The sequence below is a fragment of the Pleurodeles waltl genome, chromosome 2_2, assembly GCF_031143425.1.
Source record: "Pleurodeles waltl isolate 20211129_DDA chromosome 2_2, aPleWal1.hap1.20221129, whole genome shotgun sequence".
In the NCBI taxonomy this organism is placed as follows: domain Eukaryota; kingdom Metazoa; phylum Chordata; class Amphibia; order Caudata; family Salamandridae; genus Pleurodeles; species Pleurodeles waltl.
Window position 1 is genome coordinate 656,590,296 of NC_090439.1, and position 21,815 is coordinate 656,612,110.

The 21,815-nt window shown below is 41.1% G+C and overlaps 1 protein-coding gene and 1 long non-coding RNA gene across 2 annotated transcripts in view; one reads left to right on the plus strand and one right to left on the minus strand.

The window, feature by feature from the left end:
• The window catches only part of LOC138282526 (uncharacterized), a 135,178-nt gene that overhangs the window by 46,396 nt on the left and 66,967 nt on the right, over positions 1-21,815 (plus strand). The window lies entirely within an intron of this gene.
• Positions 7,607-21,807, minus strand: LOC138282527 (uncharacterized). The gene is made up of 3 exons (XR_011200965.1): positions 21,649-21,807; positions 18,032-18,177; positions 7,607-7,668 (listed from the first exon to the last, which is right to left on the minus strand). It is a non-coding gene; the product is annotated as an uncharacterized lncRNA (long non-coding RNA).

Genomic DNA, 21,815 nt, shown 5'->3' on the forward strand with positions numbered 1-21,815 from the left:
AATGTTTTCTACCTACATCTGGCCCTCTGGGTTTTATGCAATTTATGCGAAAGCCTCCGTAAGTTCATATGGGTGCCCCTCCCAGGTATAAATCCACACTGGTCCTCATGTGCCAGGTGGGTTATCAGTTGGCCCAAGAGTGTAGCCAGCACCTTCGCAAGCAGTTTTACATCTATGTTTTACATGGATAGTGGCCGATAAGAGGCAGGGTCAGTAGGATCCTTACCCAGCTTCAGTATCATTTCTATCATAGCTTACCGCATGTGTATTGGCAGCGTGCCCTCCTCGCGTTCCTCACACAGCATCTCCAGTAGATCAGGGAGGAGAGAGGCCAAGTACACCTGAAAAAATTCTCCCGGAAGTGCATCTGGGCCTGGGGATTTGCCACAAGGCATTGCTTGCAGCGCCTCCGGTAGCTCCTCCAGCTTTATGTTCCCCTCAAGGCATTTGACCTGCTCCTCAGTCAACTCGGGAATATGAAGTCCATCAAGGAATTCGTCCACAGTTGAACTGTCTGCAATGGGACTCATACACTCCCATCTGGTGTTCTCACAATAGTGAGTTGACCTGCATTTGTCCTACCACCATCTCCCCCGTCAGTCCCCAGAGTGACAGAATCAACGGCGGGATTCTCTTACACTTAAGCGACTAGGCCAGCATGCTCCCCGACCGGTCACCCTCTTGATGCAGCATCTGCCTATAGCCTAGTCCAAGTAGCCTTCACCTGCGCCCCTAGGAGCCCCGCATCTCCAGTGTTGCAATCCCCACCTCGGCTCTGCAGTTGGGCAAGGGCTTCCTCCTGTAGTGTGAGCTCTTGCTCCAATTTCCTCCTGATACCGTACGTCTTACAAAGGCCAACACCTCGTAGGACACACAGGCCACTAACCCATGCACCTGTCTGACATTATTGCCACCAAGAAGGAAGACATGCATTAAAGAATCTTATTACCACCGGAGGGTAAGATCAAGCTCCAGGAGGTGGTGGAATGAATAACTGAAGAAAACAAGGGCCAAAGGTATCATTCTTCACAATGGCAATTAACGAATGCGATTTTTAGCGAATCGCAATTAAGTAATTGCTATTGGAATGTATGATACTCCAGGAGTTTCATACTGCGATTCGCAAGAACTCACAAATGGACTTAATTCATTAATATTCATGAGGTAGGTCGCAATTTGCGAGCCTTTGCGAATGGCTACAATCACAGGGATGGTGGCCTGCTGGGCTCAGCAGACCACCATGTCTGTGATTACTTTTCAATAAAGCAATCTTTTTTTTTTTAAATGCAGCCTGCTTTCCTTAAAGGAAAACGCGATGCCTCTAAAAATTAAAAATTAAAAGTTTTCTTTTCATTTTTTAAGAGTAGGCATTGGTCCGTGGGACTGCTGCCTGCTCTTAAAAAATGTTTTTGCATGCATTCACAAAGGGGAGGGGGTCCCTTGGGGACCCCTTCCTCTTTGCGAATGGGTTACCACCAATTTGAAATTGGTGGTAACTGCGATTGTTTTGCGACCGCATTCACGGTCACAAAACAATCATACATACCTCTGTGATTTGGTATTAGGAAGGGACGCCCTCTACACGCCCCTTCCTAATACTGAATCGGTATGTAGTCGCAAATCCAATTTGCGATTCGGTAACAAGTTACTGAATCACAGATTGGACTTGTTACATACCAAAATGCATTTTTGCGATCACAAATATGTTTGATACATCTGGCCCCAAATGCCTTACGGCCCTCAAATATTTCTTAATGGCTTCATTTGCGGTGGAGTCGGGCTCTCCCTGTGAATTAAGTCTTGCAGGTGTCCATGCGACTGTGTCTCAGGAAGTAACTTGTAAAGGTCATGACATCAATCAATGAACATGTGAGCAATCTGATATTCTTTGCTCTGGCCCATTGACAGACCCTGAGTCATTCACTGTTCCATAGAGTTCTGGTCGAGAATTTCCATTCTGCTTCAGTATGTCCCTGAGAATAGTCCAAGATTTACAAGGGATAGCTCCTCAGGAACCATGCGCATAGATGGAGTGCAGTACTTTCCCTTGTTCCATCTCTAGGAGGTCACACCTCTGGGTGATGCAAATGTGGACCCATTGAAGATAATGAAGTAGGTCCAAGAACTAATCTGGAGAGGCCAAACTAGGGACAATTAGATCACAGTGCACATTGGGTTCTCCTTGATGTGCAGGAGGATCCTTAGCATCAGAGTTAGAAGGAAGACATGCAGACACATCACCATCCAATAGAACATGAGGATCTAAACCTCCTATGTATTGAAGGGGCCAACTGGATACCCTTCGTAGGCAGCTGAAATACAAAGGCATTTATGGGTGGTCAATACCAAGCTTGTGATATGTGGTTGAGGAATTTCTAGAGAATTCTCCACTCATGTGAACACTAGAGAAGGCTGCTTCCTCTGCAGTAATCAGTCCCTGCAAGGGTAGAGATTAGGATGAAGATGCCACGGTAAAAAAATAAATGCACTCCCACAGAGTTTGCCAGTTGGCAAAGCTGCAAGGCATAAGACTTCCTATGTTTTCTCTCATGCAAGTTCTGGATTGTTTTCTGTGTGGATTATCACCACTGTGCCTCTCACCACTGACTTGAGAGTTTTCAGCACTACTGGAATGGCTTCAGTCTCTTATAGGTGAAAGACAAACCTGACCTGCTCTAGCAGGCACTGATAACCAGTTCCCTTAAATGTGCCTGCCACCAATATATTTTTTGAAGTTAGTGGAGACCATCAGCTGTGGATGGAGTAGGAGTAAGTGATAACCCACTATGGCCATGGGTGGCAGGGATGTGTGTGCTGTGTCTGGCTAGCCACAGCTGCTCACAATGTTCCACAAGCTGGAGTGCAGAGAACATGTTTAGCTTTGCCATTGGGACCACCCCTGTGTAGGATGCCTACAGTCCTTTAAACCACAAGGCTGTCATGGGCACTTTATCAAAAAATTATCCACCATTAATCTCTCTGAGGAGGGAAGGAATCCACATTAGTCCCTAGAGAATTGAATACTTTTATATGATACCGAGCGTGATGTATGATTGTCTTCTGGGAACTCAAAATGAAATAGAATCATGAAAGATACTGTGGGATATGGCAAGTGCTGTAACATGCTTTTTAGGCGCTTAAATACAATTGCATATTGAAACCCACCGTGCAATATTGGTTCTAAATCAATTAATACACAGAACAGAAGTAACTATATTCTTTATCTACAGTACACCAATCTAGAGTCTGCGTCAACAGGACGGGCCTCTTGAAAACCTGCCATAGGTGGAATTTAAAGAAAGCGTCATAATGGCAAAGATGTGAAAACGTTCTACATTTGATATTCCAGCAACTAAAGATATACACTTTCACAACAGGGATGTATGTACACCTTTTGGAGCTAATCCTATTAATGAGGACATTTCAAAATGAAGGAGGTGCTGTGCTCAAGTCAGCTGTTAATTGTGTTACCTACTACTATTTATGGTCGTTTCTACAGCAAAGCAATACTAGGGGGTGCCAGGTACCTGTTAGTTGTACATTTTCCATAAAAACAGCACATGTGGTCTAGCGGTTTGAATGTGGAGCAATCCATTGCCAAAAACCAATGAAATGCAATGGTTCTTAAGGATTTGAGTATCCTCCATGAACACTGGGAAAGAGGTATGATTGGAACCGACATGCCTTGGATTTGTTATCTTGATCCCCAGTTCTGCAAATACCACAACCCTAAAACTTGTAAAAATTAAAATGTAGCAAAATATTAGTGTGACAAGGGGCCCACAAGAAGGAAGTGTGAGATTGTAGCATAAAGTAAATATACATAGTATATTCATTACATGAGAACTCACCCATCCAGCATCTATTCTCCTTCACTCTTCCTCTCTGTCGATCTTGCTGCTTTAGGTCTCTCTGACCTCACTACATTCTATTCTCTGTACTGACCCAGCTCCAGATCACAAGGCATAAGTCACACACTCTATTCTATATCCTACATACCTCCCACTTTACAACATAAAATATATTAAACAATCTTGACTCACTATATCACTTAGATAAAATATAAATATATACAATAGAAATAATTCAAAACATATGTTTAAACATGACGTTCAATATTTCATGTCTGACTATACATATTACTGTCTTATGTCACATAATCTTTCAGGTTAACTGGTGACCTAATTTCTCTCTGTGGCCTTTTGTTGTAAGTGTCATTAAATACTTTGTTGCCCTTGTCACATACTCCACTTGAGTTAGTTATCTTTGTTTTTCTGGATGAACTTTGAGGATTTGTAGTTCCAGTTAGATGATTCTTTACTTTATATGGAACCACTCTTTTTATTTTTCATTTATGGGAATCTTCTATTTTCACAGCGTTGGTAAATAGTTTAAAAACTCTCAGTGATTTAATAAGTTTTACTCCTCTTTCTTTGCCACACGATTTCTACTTTTACTACTGCTTTCCCTTTTCCAAGTTTTTGTATGCATACTAACTTTCTTTTCCTCTCTCCACTTGCAGTCATCACCTATCTCAAATGTATCTGATTCTTTCATCAAATCATTCACCCAACCTGGAACCACTCGAGTATTGGACAGTCTACCATGAAATAATTCAAAGGGAGTCTTTCAAGTGGTGGCGTGTTGTGTGAATTTATACACTTCAACCTTTTTTTTCAATTTCATCTTCCCACCTTAGTCCATTCTCTTTGGTCTCTACCATTCCATTAGATTTTGGGATAATAAAGTGCACATTTCTTATATTTTATGCCACTTTCCTGCAAAAAACTCAATTCTTTGGACACCAATTATACTCCATAATCAGTCAAAAAAACTGTGACAAACCTTCCCTTCCAAACACCTTTTATCACATGTTTGATCTCAATACCTTGCGTGACACATATCTCAGGCCATCGAGAATGCATGCCAATCGCTACTATTGCAAAACTTTCATAGCCTTCACCATGTATTGGGCCTAGTATATCCAATGCAACTTCCTGTCATGGGGATATGGTACGTTCTCTAACGGTCATAGGTTGAAGCCTAGAATTCACTGACTTCTCACTGAGGGCACATTTTAGACATTCCATTGTCCTTTCCACCTGCATGTCCATACCTGTCCACCAGTATGTCATCCTGAGTCTCTCTTTGGTTTTAGACATACCTTGGTGTCCATCATGTGCTAGATTAATCATTTAATCTCTGAGTGACTGTGGTGGAACTAACTAGTGCCACGAAACAGCAATTCTTGATTTTCCAGTAATTCATCTCTAATGCACTAAAACCCTTTAGTTTTTTCAGCTCCTTTGGTTTTGTACTCCTTTCTCTCATAAATTACAATACGTCCTGTGTAACCTCATCAGATTGAAATTCAAAACACTATTTCTCTTCTGAGATTACTGCAGTATCCAAACTACACACCATCTCATCATCAAAATCATTTTCATCTTCAAATCCTTCATAGTCTTGTTTCTCATCTGTTGTAACTAATCTGGACAAGGAACTTGCCACAATGTTCTCTACACCAGGAATGTACTTCATTATAAAATCATACTCCTGAAGTGCAACCACCCATTTTGTGATCCTACTTGAGACAGCATCGGTTCCTTCTTTTATAAAAACCTCACACATTGGTTTGTGATCAGTTCTAATTTCAAATTTTCCTCCCCAAAAAGAACTTTTAAGCTTTCTTGTTGCCCAATACACTACTAAAGCCTCTCTCTCTGTCACTGAATACCTGGTTTCTGTTTCTTTCAGGCTTTGTGACCAGAAGAAATTGTTCTTTGAGCTACCCCATCCCCTTGATAGCCTTTCTAGCTGGTGTCTGTATTACATATTGACGTTTCTTTTGGATTAAAACTTCTTAACCTAGGGGCACAACTAAGTTTTTCTTTTATCTCCTTGAATTAATTTTCACACAGATCATTCTTTGAAAAATCTACACCTTTCCTAAGAGGTTTGCTCATGTTGGCACACATTTTTGCAAATCCTTTGACAAATGTACTGTAATATTTAGTCATGCCTAAAGACTTCGTTGACACACCTGTCTCACTCTGAAATAATGCTCTTCAACATCTTTTCCAAACACCAGAACTTCACCCTGGTAGACTTTGATACCCTTGAGATCCCTCAATAATTTTACCAAGGCCCTCTGAAAAACAGAGGCTTCGGAAACCAGGCAAAACATTAATCAAACATACCAAAAGTTGCCAGAAGGGGTAATGAAAGCTTAAGATTTCTGAACTCTAACTCAGTTTGATGATATGCAGAGGTTAAATCAATTGATGAAAATACTTCATCCCCTTCAAGTTACAACATATCAGCAATATTTGGAAGAGGACATCTGTTAATCACCACATTCTTATTCAATTGTGAGGAGTCCACACAAAAAGACTTCCACTTGGTTTCTTGGACACCACATTTGGAACCAACCTTTCGGTGCCTTCGATCTCCTCAATAATTCCTTCAGACTTAGGTCTCTCCAATTCCATTTTCACATCTTCACTGATAGCTATCTGTATATTCTGAAGTTTACCACTCATAGGGTTAGCTTGTGGAAATAAGCGAATTTTATGTATATAACATTTCAAACATCCCAGTTTATTTGGGAAAATCTTATGAAATTTAAACTGTACATCTTGAAGAAAAGTCTTGAAGAAGTGACGGTTGGACTGCTGCACTCCTGGTGGTTTGACTGCCACATTACGACCCTGGTGGTTAGACTGCCAGGGGACCGCTGTCCCCACCAAAACATGGTCCCCGACGGGCTGACGGGGTCGGACTTGTGGTCAGCACCGCCATGCTGATCACAAGTCCCCTTTCTGCCAGCCTTTTCATGGCAGTTTACCCGCCATGAAAAGACTTGCAAAAAGGCGGTGCTGTGGGTGACCGGGGCACCCTGCACTGCCCACGACCATGTAGTGGGCAGTGCAGCCCCCTCAGCCCTGCTTTGCAGACAGTGTGCATTCCGAAGGTGCTGTTGTGCTATGGTAATGGCAGACCAATACTGTAGCACTGTTCGTGCTGGGCTGACCGGCGGGAGCTTCGTAATACAATGTTCCCGCCATTCAGCCCGGTGGAAACATCGTAATATGACTGGGGATGAGACCGTCAGGTGATCAGGCCCTCCACCCCTTGATTCATATGGTTTTCTTTTAGTATAATAAGAGGTACACTATTCGGGTCAAGCATGATACCAAGATCACATTGGTGAAACCAACTTAATATGCTGTTGCTTTTTAGACATATACATTTTTGCATTGGCATACTTAAATACTTAAACATAAACAATAATTAATGCATGAATTCATATACCTAATTAACAATTAAATTACATAACAAACTACTTCTAAATTAAAAACAATAATATACATTTTAAAAAACTGCACACCCTAATCTCCTAGAAACCTACAACCCACTACTAAACTAACAATTTCTAATCAGACTAAACAAATACATTTCCTTTGAAAACTTGCAAACTAAACTAAAGTAAATTAAACACAATTATTCGTACAATACCAATAACTTATAATACTAAAATAACCAATATTTATCAACCTAATTTATAAACAATAAGTTGTAATGTATTTCACATATATTACCCGAACTCTGTCAAAGGAGTATGGAATGATGTTATTTTCTGTTCGTTGTCACGAGAGCGGTGGCATTCTGTCCGAGGCATTTGAAAGGAAATGACAGAGAGGGAAGTCATGCCCAATCTTCATGCTAATTAAATTACTTTATCTACTTTTGTACGTATGACAACAGCCTTCTTCACACAACAATACTTTATACAACTATATTAAGTAGAGCAAATGTATACACAACTATATTTAAAAATGTGATTAAATACCTGAAATAATGCTATTCTTACCTTCTATATTCTAGCCTACAATATTTTTGACATGGCAATATTTTTTATGGGATACTTGTGACCCACAATGTTTTTTACGCAATATTTGATTGGAATTCCGAAATTAGAGATGTGCTTTTATACAGGGATAGCAGGCTGCCGTGCATTCTAGGACTATAAGGCTCGTTACCTGTTATTTTTTAAAATGTATTTTGTGGATAGTTGTCTTGAAAAATCTGTGCAATTAGCAATAATTGTGGATGTACCACATTTGCTGCAGAATGAGCCAAATAATTAGCATAATTTGAAGATTTTCACACAAAATGTTTCTAGCCCAAATTCATGACAATATTACTGTTGGAGAATGTGCCGCATAATTTGCAATTTTTGTTACGTAGTTTACATATTTTGGTCGTACGTGCTGCTTAATATTTACATTATGGTTATAGTTCTCCAGTAGTGTACTAAAATCGCCTTTTCAGTGCGTTACCCTTGGTGCATGTGTGCCACGCTATGGACATTTCACCAAGAATCTGTGATATAAACACGAAGCTGCAGTCAATTGAACATAGTTGCACTAGATGGCAGTAGAGAAACGTAACTATATTCGCTTATATGTATATTGTATATATAATAAACGTAGAGATTGAAATGAAAGTCAATCCATGGGATAGTTTTCGAATGTTTCCATAAAAGAGGACATTGATTGAATCTTATGAAGGATAGATATTTTTTTTTCTGTAGAAACTGTTTTTGTGTCAAATCTTGTTTTATTCTATCGAGGGGCTTGTGAGTCTGTTGATCGAAAATAAACAACGTGCCCCTTGCTATTGAGCAGTTTTTAGGCAGACTTTGCAGAGCTTGAGGAGACTTAGGAGCAGATGCTTCTGTGATTTATTACTATTTTGTTCAGGGAAGCACAGCAACCCAAGTTGCTGTGCTGCGTTGGCCAAAGGGGAAGAAATCATTTCAGAGCAATTTTAATAATAATAGCTGCCAAGTTTCCACATTGCTTATGTGTGACATTTCTATAGTTTCAATGCGCTTCTAAGTGACATTCAACTGCCAAATGTGTGGCATCTATGTCATACGGTGCATTCATGTCCTTCCCCACTGCGCTGGCGGCATTTTGGCAGCCTAGCGCCAACGCAGGCACCCTTGCATTGGTGCAAGGGTGTCTGTGTTGTAGGCAGGAATGTTTTTGTGTAGGAAGGGGCACCGTCCTGCACACAAACCATCCTAGAAGGATTTTTTTTACTCTGTATGAATGCTGCAGAATGCAGCACACATAGAAAGAGTTAAAAATGGTGAAAAATAAAGATATTTCTCCTCATTGCACCTCCATGGGGGAAGCAGAAGGTTTTGGCGCATTCCCAGGATTACAAGGTCCGGTATTTTGGGATGTGTCAGAATCCATGGGTGTTGCATGGGAGGACCTACCGCAATGCCCAAGGAAAGCCTCCCTTCTGCAGAGTAAGGCAACACAGTGATTTGAGCTGCCTTGCCTTAATACTTTTCTATGAGGTCATTCAAGGCCACTCAAAGTGCCTTTGCGTGGCTTCATAGATATGATTTCCAGATTTACGCCTCTATTGCGTCACATAAAGTGACACAACGGCGATGCAAGAGGCTTGTCAACGTGCCCCAAAATGTCTTCAAGTTTTGCTGCAGCCTATCTTATATTGTGTGTAATACAATTCTAAAATAACATACATATTCAAGGTGCCGTCAGTCGCAGGCTGTGTCCTCGTAGCACTGTAATACAGAACTCACTATTTTTCCCTGCAACAAGCAGGACTCAGTTCTGTTTCTCTCTGGTTACACAATCTCTGCAGCAATTGCTTAGCCTATTGAGATAACAAAGAAGATTCCTGCTTTCGGGGTGAATAGTAGGTGTGACCCTTGGCAGCCCTTTTGGATTGATGTGCTCTCTGCTTTATTCTTAGACCTCTTCTTTTTGCGCCAGGATGGCCCCATTCACCCAGTACCCCACCTTTATTCCGTAGGTGGGGCAGATGGAATCATCTGGATGTTCTGCCCATGTTTGATCCTCAGCAGCTCTGAGGAGACTGGTGTACGACATAATTTATAAAGGGCTACTTTTTGGTTCCCTGCTGAAACCCCCAGTGTGCCCACTCCAACTCACAAAGACAACCAGCCCGTTTGTTCCACAACAAGAATAGACTGTATATTCCTGCTGCTCAGCACATATTATATTCACTCCAGTCCCCCCTGTGCACGCACTTCTTTCCTAAAAAAACTACCCTATAGGGGCTAGGTGAAGATTCAGTATTACCACCACTAAGTATTAATCGCAGGGCGCATTGGTTGTAATTGAGAGTGCTGGGGTGCCGAGGGACAGGTTTTAACTGGCCATTCCTTACTGGTTGGCAGGGTATAGTACCCGGGTGGGGGGTTACAGGCAAACTCGCTCCTACATCAGGAGGTGCAGACACTACATTGCAGTGAATTTTTACTTTGGAAATATTTTCCAATTGAATTATATAGAGAACAATGTGATCTAAAAATTATTGTGTATACATAAATCAAACACAGGCCAACAGCATACTGGGACTGGTAGTTTCTACTATTAGTTTGAGTACATACATTTGAGCATGTACACTGCTGTTGGTTTAAAAAAACAAGGCACTCCTAAAGCCCTTACACATCACACCCATTGTTTGTTTATAGAAGTGTAAGTAGGTGCAGCAGATGAAATGGAAGAGGAAGATCAGGTTTGAGAAAGCCCACCACATCCCAGTTATGGATATGGTTACTACTGATCCTTGGTCCAGTTCCGTTCTTTGCATTTGAGTCCATAGCACCTTTGCTGTGCTGCTGAGTGGGTATGCGTGGGCATTGTATGAAATGGTTTTCCAATTGCATGGCTTTTTTTCTAAGAATATGTGTGCGGCCAACACATGAGCAAATCCTGGAAATGTTGTGTTTGCATCTCACCTTAGCAGTTCTGTCAGGCCCTTTTGGTAATGATAATTTGTAAAGCACGCAATTTCCCAAGAGCGTCTTGGTGCTAGCACCTGTAAATACTGAAGGTAAAAACAGATCTGTGGAAAAAATGAAAAGGTTGTACTAAAGAGCCTGGCTTTGTGTAAAGAGCCATGTTTTGAGTTATTCCTAAACGGCAGAAGGGTGAGGAATGCTTTGAGGTACAAGGGTAGTGTATTCCACAATTTAATGGTGGTATTTGAAAGAATTCCGCCTCCCCATGATGCATTCCTAATTTTAGACCTTGCCACTAATTTGCTGCAACAAGAATGGAGGGGTCTTCTGGGGATATACTAGCAGAAGAATACCTTTCTCAAATAGAGTGGGCCTGAATTGTGAAGTGCTTTTTATGCCAAATAAAGCGCTTTTAATGCTACTCTTTTCCAGTGGGCCAGTGAAGGAAGTCAGTGCTTTTGGAGACTGATGTGAAATTTTTAATTTTCATCATAAGGTGAACTGCTGTATTTTGAACTGTCTGCAGTTTATTCATTTGCCTTTTTTGTATGCGCATATAGAGAGCATTCCAGTAATCAATATCAGAAAGGATTACTCATTTCTGTAAACCAAAAGGGATGAACGGAAGGATCTGTTTCAATGTTCTTAAAAGATAAAACAAGATGTGGTTTGATTTATCTGGTCTGAAAAAGTAAGCTCGTTGACAAAAATGATCCCCAGATTCCTTACCTTAGAGACTGGAGAGTGGAGGTGGCCCCATTCCTGAGGCTACCAAGTGAAATTCTAAAAGTATGTTTCCTTTCCAAAAAGTAAGACCTCTGTTTCTCAGTTGTCTCTCATCCAGCCTACAACCTCACCCATAAACCTTCTGAAAAGCTTGGCAACTTCTAATGGATCTCCGGAGATTGAAACTATGATCTGTGTATCATCTACATATGATACGGTGGAAAAAACAAACAACCTAATCAATTTGGCCAATGGCGCCAAATTTATACCAAAAAATGGTCTGGCTCAGGGAACATCTAAGTAACCCTAAATGGCAATGTAGAAGATGTCGATATAAATTCAATGAAGGTGACTGTTTGTTCTCTATTTGAGAGAAACAATGTCAGAAGCTCACGTGCTGACCCTCCGACACCTACACTTTCCAGCTGTTTGGTAAGCACTCTATGAGAGACAGTGTCGAAAGCGGCAGATAGATCGAGTAAGAGCCATGCCGTTTTCCCTCCACTGTCCAAAATAATTCCTATTTCTTCCACCGCCGCGACCAGTGCTGACTCTATACTGTGTTTCTTCCTGAAGCCATACTGAGCAGCATCTGGGATCTCATTAGCAGCTCAGAAGTAGGTCACATTCCCACAGCTGACATAGTCTCATTAAACCCATCTTAATTATTACAGGAAACAAGCCAAAGATTTTCTAGAGGGCAGGCTGGATTGGACCGAGAACTGCTGTTATCTTGGTAATTTGATGCACTCTGTGAAAATAGCTGGCATAAATGGCCTTTCATGCTCTCTGGGTAAGGTTCACAAAACTATGTACATATGTAACTTGAACTTATACCTGGGACTGCCATGATTTAAGAATACAAATGTGTGCTTTGTGGAAACCACCAATTTTCAATTGCCCATCCACTTACATACTATTTCTCCCAGCATAGCATAATAGTATGTGGGAGTAAATCTGCTAATCCCCAAAGAGTGTCAGGCAGCTCTGTTCGCGTGAGTAATGCATTTTAATGTGATAATGTGACACCAGCATTAAAATGCGTCAGTTTAACCCCTGATGCGTGGTACTTGGCAGGGCTCATTTAATATAAAAACGTAGGCCTGCTGCTATCGTTACCTATGCGCTATAATGCACCATGATGCAGAGGTCTGTGTTTTCTGTCAGACATAGTATTTGTACTGGAAACATGTCCCCACGGTACAAAATCCTATGCCTATACATGCCACATATTTTATATGCACTGTGCAGTGCAGCCCTAGTGCTATGTGTGGAATGTTTGGAGAAATGAAAAAATTCTCCCTGTTAGTGCCTGCTCCAAGGTGGCATTTGTTTTTTAACCAAAGTCGATCCTGGCTATCATAATAAATCAGTTTGTACATCGAAAACTAGGGGGTTTTATGCTGATCTGCCCAAGTAATTCCCTCTTGACGCAAAATATGTTGCAAAGCAGGCCAAAGCACTGTTTGCACTGAGAAAAAGGCACCTTTACAGTGCTAAATACTTTTTGTGGTTAAAAGTAAAGACTGTGTTGCTTTGCATCACTTTGAATTGCTATGAATCTACCCAGTGTCTCTGTAAATCTGGACTTACATTGGTAACTGTGCACCAAGTGCTTCACATGTGCAGCAGAGACTTTTATTTAAACAAAACACTTGAATCAAAGAGGAACAGATTGATAGATATGAAATTGGAATTGGTATCACAGCTTCAATTAGTGATATAATAGTTAGATATAATAAAGCAATCTAGAAAGCCATTGAAGCAGGATAAACATACTTAGGGCCCCCACTACAAGTTTGGCCGTCTGAAGAGCGGACCACCAAATACGCTGGCATGAGACCGTCGTCAACCCAGCGGCCTCAGCAGTATTGAAATGTGACCACCGTCATATTATGACGTTCCTGTTGGTCAGCCCAGTGGGAACAGTGCTGTGGTATTGGTCTCAACTCGCTTAAGGGAGCACAACAGCTCCCTCTGCAAAGCAGACAGTGCACATTCTGAGGGTGCTAGGCAGGGGGGACCCTGCACTGCCCACGACCTAGCCCCCCTTTGATCCCAGCATTTCCTTTCCTCAAGCTTTTTCATGGCGGTTAAACCGTAATGAAAAGGCAGGCAGAAAGGGGACTTGTGATCAGCACAATGGTGCTTAACTCAGCACCACTGTGGCTGACCACGAATCTGACTGCCGTCAGCCAGTCGGGAACCATGTCCCTGTAGAGACGGTGATCCCCTGGTGGTCCGACCACCAGGGTCGTATTGTGGTGGTCAGACCGCCTGGGGTGCGGTCATCCCACCGTCACCGCAAGGCCAGCGGTCACAAGACCACCAGCCTCGTAACGAGGCCCTTAATGTTTACAAATATAACTTTAGTCCTTAGTTTAAATAAATACCAATATGAAATACAGTGCAGTTATAAATTCACTTCATTGTGTTAATACTAAATTGAGGATAAGTTTATAAAGAACAGTTTCAAATTAACACAGTCTGGCATGCTGAGAAATCGCAGCAGTCAAATAAACAAAGACCTCTCCAAAAGAAATTTACAACAGCATTAGCTGGAGACAGGAACTAATACATCTGGAATGTGTTCTGTGCTCACATCAAAAGCATCATGAGTACCTTTTAAAAAGTGTCCTGGTCACACACCAGGCTCTAAACACAAAGGCAGCACTGAAATGATGATAAAGTAAAACACTGGCATTGAAGGGAACTACTTTATGTGTGGATGTGGTCCTTGTGAAAGAGCAAAATGCAATCACTCAAAGTAAAGTAAGCCAGTGTTTGAAGTAGGCTGACCCATTGGCCTATTCTGCATGCAGTAGTGGGTGGAAGCAAAAGGTGAATGCCTTAAGGTAAATATAGCTCGCGCCCACACCATGCAAAGTTTTCTCAGCAATAATTTTATTGCAAATGTTGCAGTTATATTATAATCAATGATAAAGAAGATGGTATTACTGTGGTAACGTAGGGTAAAATAGCAGTGCATGGTGAGGGCATAAGTTACAGTTAATTTAGGGAACGAGTTATAGTTTCTTTAGATAACTATCACTGTTGAATTTCTATGGTTTTGTGCATGTAAAATCTGAACCTAACTATAGCATCGCTCTAACCTTTGGTTTTTTGGTGAATGCTTAAGGTTTAAAAAAAAAAATCTGTTTCCTAACTATAACCTCCCTGTAATCTTTGTTTTTTTCAGCAAATTTCTCTGTTTTTTTAACATTAAGTAATACTTAATAAACTTATGTTAATCCAGCCCCCACCAATTTATATATATATATATATATGAAACTAACTTATGGCCATCGCCAGAGGATTAGCGTAAAGTGATTAAATATTACTTAACATTAAAAATACCATAGAAATTCACTGAAAATAACAGAGGTTACAGGGATGTTAATTCACTTAAAAAAACAAAGGTTACATAATCTTTATAATTAGGTTCACATTTTACTTGCACAAAACCATAGAAATTCAGCAGTTATAGTTATGGTTAGCTCAAGTAGCTGTAACTTGTGCCTTACGGGCAACTATAGCATGTCCCCTAAGGTAACTATAATTCACGCCTGTGCTGTGCACTGTTAATTACCCCACATATTACGTCACTCATAACATAATAATATCACTGCAACATTTTCAGGAAAATTATTGATGATAAAACTGTGCATGGCGGGTGCGCGAGTTATATTTACCTTAGAGCACACTTAATGAGAAATATTTTGGTAAAGAACAACATAATGCGGGATAAAGGCCCCAAGTGGGTAAAACCGCTAGAAGGATTCAATAAATGCAGCAGATGCAAAGCTTGCAAACATGGTGAGAATGTGAAAGAGATCACCACTATCTCTTGTAAGAAAGTGTTTAAAACTAAGAAACCTCTTACTTGCAAAAACAAATTTATGGTATACATGCTGAAATGCCCTTGCCCTAAGATGCATATTGGGAGCACCATTCTACCAACTCACAGAAGAGTCCTTCAACACCAACAGCCATTAGGAATAAAGATTCTAGCTCTTCAGTCTCTAGACATTTTCACATCCCTAATCCTATTGGGGGAATCCTCCAAAACAAGATGGTGGATTTCCTAAGGCAGGGGTCACCTCAGCTCAGGACACCTTAGGGGCAGTCCTGACTGGAGGGTGACTCCTTGTTTTTCTCATATACTTAATATGACCACACTGTACTTACAATGTCTAAGAACAGACTTAGACACTGTAGGGGCATATTACCCATGCAGCTATGCCCTCACCTGTGGTATAGTGCACCCTGCCTTAGGGCTTTAAGGCCTGCTAGAGGAGTGACATACTTATGCCACAGGCAGTATTTTGTGTGCATGGCATCCTAAGGGGGATGTTATGTTGACTTTGCCTTTTTCTCCCCACCAACACAAACATTCTGCAATGGCAGTGTGCATGTGTTAGGTGAGGGTGGCACAACACATGCTGCAGCCCTTAGGGACCTTCCCTGGTCACAGGGCTCTTGGTACCACTGGTACCTTTTACAAGGGACTTATCTGTGTGCCAGGGGTGTGCCAATTGTGGAAACAATGGTACATTTTTTGTGAAAGGACACTGGTGCTGGGGCCTGGTTAGCAGGGTCCCAGCACACTTCTTAGTCAAGACAGCATCAATACCAGGCAAAATGTGTGGGGGGGTAACTGCAACAATGAGCCATTTTCCTACAGAGGGTTACACACATAATGGGGCATGAGTGCAGTACAGTACTGGCCTTTGTTAGGTAAAATCAATACATAGAATGGCCTTTCCAATATAATGGTCCTTGGATTGGGTGACAGACTGCCCTCTGTATGGACAGCTCTGAATGAACACTGTGTGTAGCAGCCAGTTAACCACATAATAGGGTTTGGTTGTATTTGAAAGGCTAGCTTCTGTGTTAGGAGCTCTCTAGAAAACAAGCACTGTGTGCAGTTGGCACTAAGCCATATAACTGAGCTTAAGTATGGAGAGGGACCGCCCTATACATCAAGTATTCTATGCATGATAAAGTCTATACATAGTGGGACTTTAGCCCCCCTCCCAAAAGGGCTTAGGATTGCAGAAGAACTGGCCTCTCTAGAAAGAGGTCTGTAAAAGCCAGAGGCTGGGGGAGCTAACTGTCTGAAGTGTGTGCTCTCTGTGAACAATTGTAGACAGAAGTAAAGTACACAGTCTTATTTATAGAATCTATTATATGAGAACTACACAGGACATTGTTTAAAACAATATTCATAGCCTTATCATATAGGCGTTCAATTTCCATTTCTAAAACATTTTCGATGTGCTACATGGGTCTTTGGCAAACTTTATTACCTTACATATGCACAGTTTTGTAAAGCACAGACATGCAAATTCACACAGATTTTTTATATAATTCACACAGGTCACCTAAATGTCGTATACAGAATAAAAATAACTTTTATTCACCAACAATAATCATAAGCAATACTATTAAATTAAGCAGAATTACACTAATGTTAACCCATACTTGTTCATCTAAAGTTCTACAGAATATTTCCTTTATGTTGCCACCTATACAAATACATCAAACACATATCATATCCATACATCGATATACAAATCAACTGCCATGAATTGCCGAACATTGCAATGCCATCCATGTATTTGGTATGTTTATAAAACATTTGAATCCTTACTCTAAATGTTTTACATTTTAATTTATTAATATACACATTTTGTTTTTAAAAGTGTGAAATATGTATACACAGGACAAATACCTGTATAAGAAGCTGCTTGTTCAGAGATGATCAATGATCAGATTTGACCCACACCCAGTTCAGTACACTTTTGAAAATGAAAAGCAAAAGAGAGTTCACCTCCTGAACCTGCTCATCAACCAGAAATAAACTAAACAAGCTAAAGTTTTACATGTGATATATCTATATGTATGCTTGACCCCTTTACCCAATCATATTGCAGTCTTTTTAAAATATTGTACTGGGATCAGCCCCTATTGATTCAACCTAATGTAACTCCTATGTACTGTTGCAGCAATAGCAAAACTTTTTGTAGGACACTTTGTTTGCCGTGGTCACCACAACATAGTGGAATATCGGATCCAATAGCTAATGTGAATCATTTTGCAATTTTAAAAGAGCCAGTACCCTTACTGTATTACAAAATTATATGTTCTGGTTTCTTTCCCTATCTAGGAGATAATATTTCCCTTCAGTAGGGCATTTTTTTCAGCTGTTGTGCAGATTTGCGTAGCCACTGTAGATTTCCGATCTTCAAGCTTCACTCAGAGGAACTTAGAAATTATGATCGGCTGATTCATTGCTTGGGTGTCCCATGCCAAGCACAGTGATCGATCAGCGCATCTGCAAAATACCCTTTAATTAAAGGTGAAGGCTAAGGAAAGGCAGAGGTAGGTTAGTCTAATTCTTTCTTATTCTCTCCTTTGCACTTGAAAATAGACCAGCATACTATGGCAACTCATTTAGTTGCTTTAATTGTAATATATTTGCACACTCACCATTACACTCTTCCCCATGTAGCATTCCTGAACCTCAGTTCCCACAACAACCGATTTGGAGCTCCTTAGCAAGCAAGCTACATGTCGAAAGTTCAGTAAGCATTATCAGCTCTGCAGGTCTGGTTGAGCTTCTCATTGGAAGGCACCTTATAATGTTAATAAATATAAACTTATTACAAACAACATAACAGTAATGACACTATTTCTCCCAATCAGAATGCATAATACAAATACCCATTATTTACTATCTATCATACTATTGAGCACACCACCACTACCCAATCACAAACTTTTCTCTGCCTTTTTTAATCCTGTTCAAACTCATTGCTCTTCCATAAAATGTCTCTTTCTGTTACTGACTTCTCCTGTGTCATGCTCCAGCACACCAGCTTCATAATTCGAATGTGAATTGTCGGCCACAGCTTTGTTTTCTGAGCCAGAAAGCATGCCAAAAATGTTGGCATTGACGAGGATCTTGGTTTTCCCTAAGTGGACATTGCTTGGATTGGCCACAGAGGTATGAATTTGCATCAACTGTTGCCTATGGTTGAGAGCATGTTGGACTCAGAGCACCCAGGCCTCATGATTGTGCACTATTGTAGCAACAATCTGGGCACAATCACAGAGGCAGGACTCTGAATTCAAATGAAGTTGACATCGGCATATTTGATGGCTTTCTATGCACTCACTTCCTTTGTCTATATGTCAAAGACCGAGGTGGCAGTGGTCAAGTCAGTTTTGTCCACAGATTGAGAAATCCGATATGTCAACAAGGTAATTTCAACATTTATCTGTAATCATTTAATGGACTCAATATGCCACAATAACATCAGCTTCACCAAGCCATGATTGTATTGTAGGACTGGAGTCCGTTTCACAGCACAGCCGAAAAGAACAGGAGGTCACTGAATAACATCAAGGAATGTATCCAGTTCTTCAAACAAGTGTGCCCCACACACTATTAACACAAAGGCTCTTTTCAGAGCCACTCAATAACCAAATTATATTTTTTTAAGGAGAACACATTTATTTATTTGTTTGATAGATCGAGGAACTACTGCAATGCTGTGCCTGTCAGATAACCATATTTTCCAGCTATTTGATTGACACTGTGGCGGAACTGTGAGTCCAATTGAATGTTTTGTTAAACAAACCTCCAGTCAAAACCACAACTACCCGTGTGTCTGTACATGTTTATATATGTGCAGGAATGTATGTATGTATGTGTGGCTATCTGTGTGTGTAGTTGTGTGTGTGTATTCGGGGGAATGTGTATGTGTTTAGGTGCAGGTGTAGGTTTGTGTCTGACTGAATATGTGGATGTGTGTGTGAGGGACTGCATGTGGAGATGCATATAAGGGGCATGTCTGGTGTGTGACTGTGTAGGGGTGTGTGTGTGTGTGTGACTGTGTAGGGGTGTGTGTGACTGTGTAGGGGTGTGTGTGTCTGGGTGAGTATGTGAGGGGTGTGTGTGGCTGTGAATGAGTGTGTGTGACTATCTCTGTGTGTGAGGAAGTGTGTGCAGAGGTGTGTGTGTGTAAGACTGAATGTGTGTGCAGGTGTAGTTATCTGTGTGTGTGTGTGTGTGAGGGAATGTGTGTGTAGGTGTGTGTTAGTAACTAACAGTGTCTAGGTATATGTGTGACTTAATCTGTGGGGGGTGTGACATTGTAATTGTGTGGGTATAATGGGGTGGGTGTGTGAAGGATTGTGCGTAGGTCTGTGACAAAAGTGGGGGGTGGAGGTATGTGTGCCTGAATATAGTCTGTGTGTGTGGTAGAGAATGTGTGTGGGTGGGTGTAGGTGTATCATGGTGTGCCTATGACTGACATTATGGGGAGTGTGCCTTTGTGGGTGTGACTGAATATATAGGGGTGTGTCTGTGGGTATGTGTGTGACAGAATGTGTGTGGGTGTAGTTACCTATGTGTGTGAGTGTGTGTGTGAGCCACTTAATGCATGAGACTGTCAGTGGGAGTTTGTGAGACTATGTGGTGGTGTATAGTTGTGTGTGAAAGGGAATGAGTGTGGAAGTGTGTGTAGGTCTTTGATTTAATGTGTATGTGTGTGGTGGTGTAGTTGTGGGTTTGTGTCTGGGTATGCCTTTGACTGACTGTGCTGGTGTGTGTGTGTGGAGTTGTGTGTTTGGATGTAGTTGTGTGTGTATGTGTGTGTGTACGACAGCCTATAGAGGCTGACCAAGGGTGAAGTCAATTACGTTATTCTATACCAGCATCTACATGAATGGTAGTATGTGCCAACAATGAAAACTGCCTGCTCATCACTTACACTTACATAGCAGGTGATAGTGGTGAACAGCATTAACACAAGATGCATTAGGCCTGTGGCAATCTTTGGTATCCTAAATAAGAGCACACAACAAAATGCAATATCATGTGTCTGAGCTTGCCATCTTTAATTGCCAATGATGCTTCTTTGTTTTCCTCATACGTTTAGTGAAATGTATTGCCATCCAGGAAGATGGCAGATTACTGCACAAAGGACACTGAGTCTGAGGAAGTCATTATGGAAATTAAAAGCACTATGCATGTCATACTCTCGATCCACTGTGGGATGGGTGGCATGGAGCTGGTAGCATTCTCTGGGGAACTGGTACCTCCTCTACGCTTTGGTCAATACCCCTCACTGTGATAAGCCATGCAATTATATTTTGGTTTTGGTGGCCATCAAAGGGGTCCCACAGTTTTTGTCCTGCTTGCATTAATCCATAATTGCTTAAGTGTGTGACATACCTGTCATGCAGATGTAAGCTAAAACCAATGGGTGTTAGAGATGGAATTTTGTAGTGTTTGTGGTGGTGGTTGTGGGACAAAATTCTGTGGATTATGTGCAGGAATTGTTAGTAGTAAAGATTGTGTGGGCTAGGAGTGTGATAACTTGGTGTGTGTGCTCCTGCCTGAAGATGCTGGCAAAATCCCTTTGGTTTTTAGGGTGTAGATATTATATGATGAGTTATGAGGGGTTATGTGTGCATTTACTGGGTTTTATCTTCTGGCCTGCTTGGCCATATGATTCAAATAAACACGAGAAAAGGTTTGGGTGCTTTACTGGAAATGGAGTGTAGCCAATAGTTCCTTGTGTGTTTATAATTCGCAGGATATTTTGAGGGAATGTCTATTATTTTAAGACTCCAACAGGAAGGTTTAGGTTTGAAGTAGTTAAAATTGCAAAACATCTGTATTTTGTCAATCGAACATGTTTACAGAACTGTGTGTCAAGCTTTTCTAGTAGAAAGGAGCAGGAAGGAGATCCATACTATCAAAAGACCACCAACGTTACTGTGAAATGTAATATCCCACAACTGTTGTGATTAGGAGGAACTGGTTTGGAGGGGTTCTACTTGGAACACATCCAGTTACCAACAGTTTCGAACACTCTTAGCATGCGTTAATGATATGGGTGTGCATGACTGGCGTAATTCTTTCTAGCAAAATTACTTGTAATTATGCCTATTTACGTGAGTAGCGTAATGGAGCATTTAGTACTGTTCTGCAAAATATACCCTTGTGTTCAAAAGGGGACCGAGCATGCATTTTGCACCCAAAAAATTCACTAAATGCTATAGGACATGAACAACAGTATCCAACAACCACTCACTTTCTTAGTTCGCTGTTCCTGTGCTCTTGTAGTAGGATGTTTACCCCAAAATACTCAAACTAGCGAGATTGTGTAATTTCTATAAACTTGCATCAGAAGAATAATTGCCGAATGTGAATACGACCCAGCGATGCCCTGGGGGTACTTCCGGTTCGGGAATAGGCGAT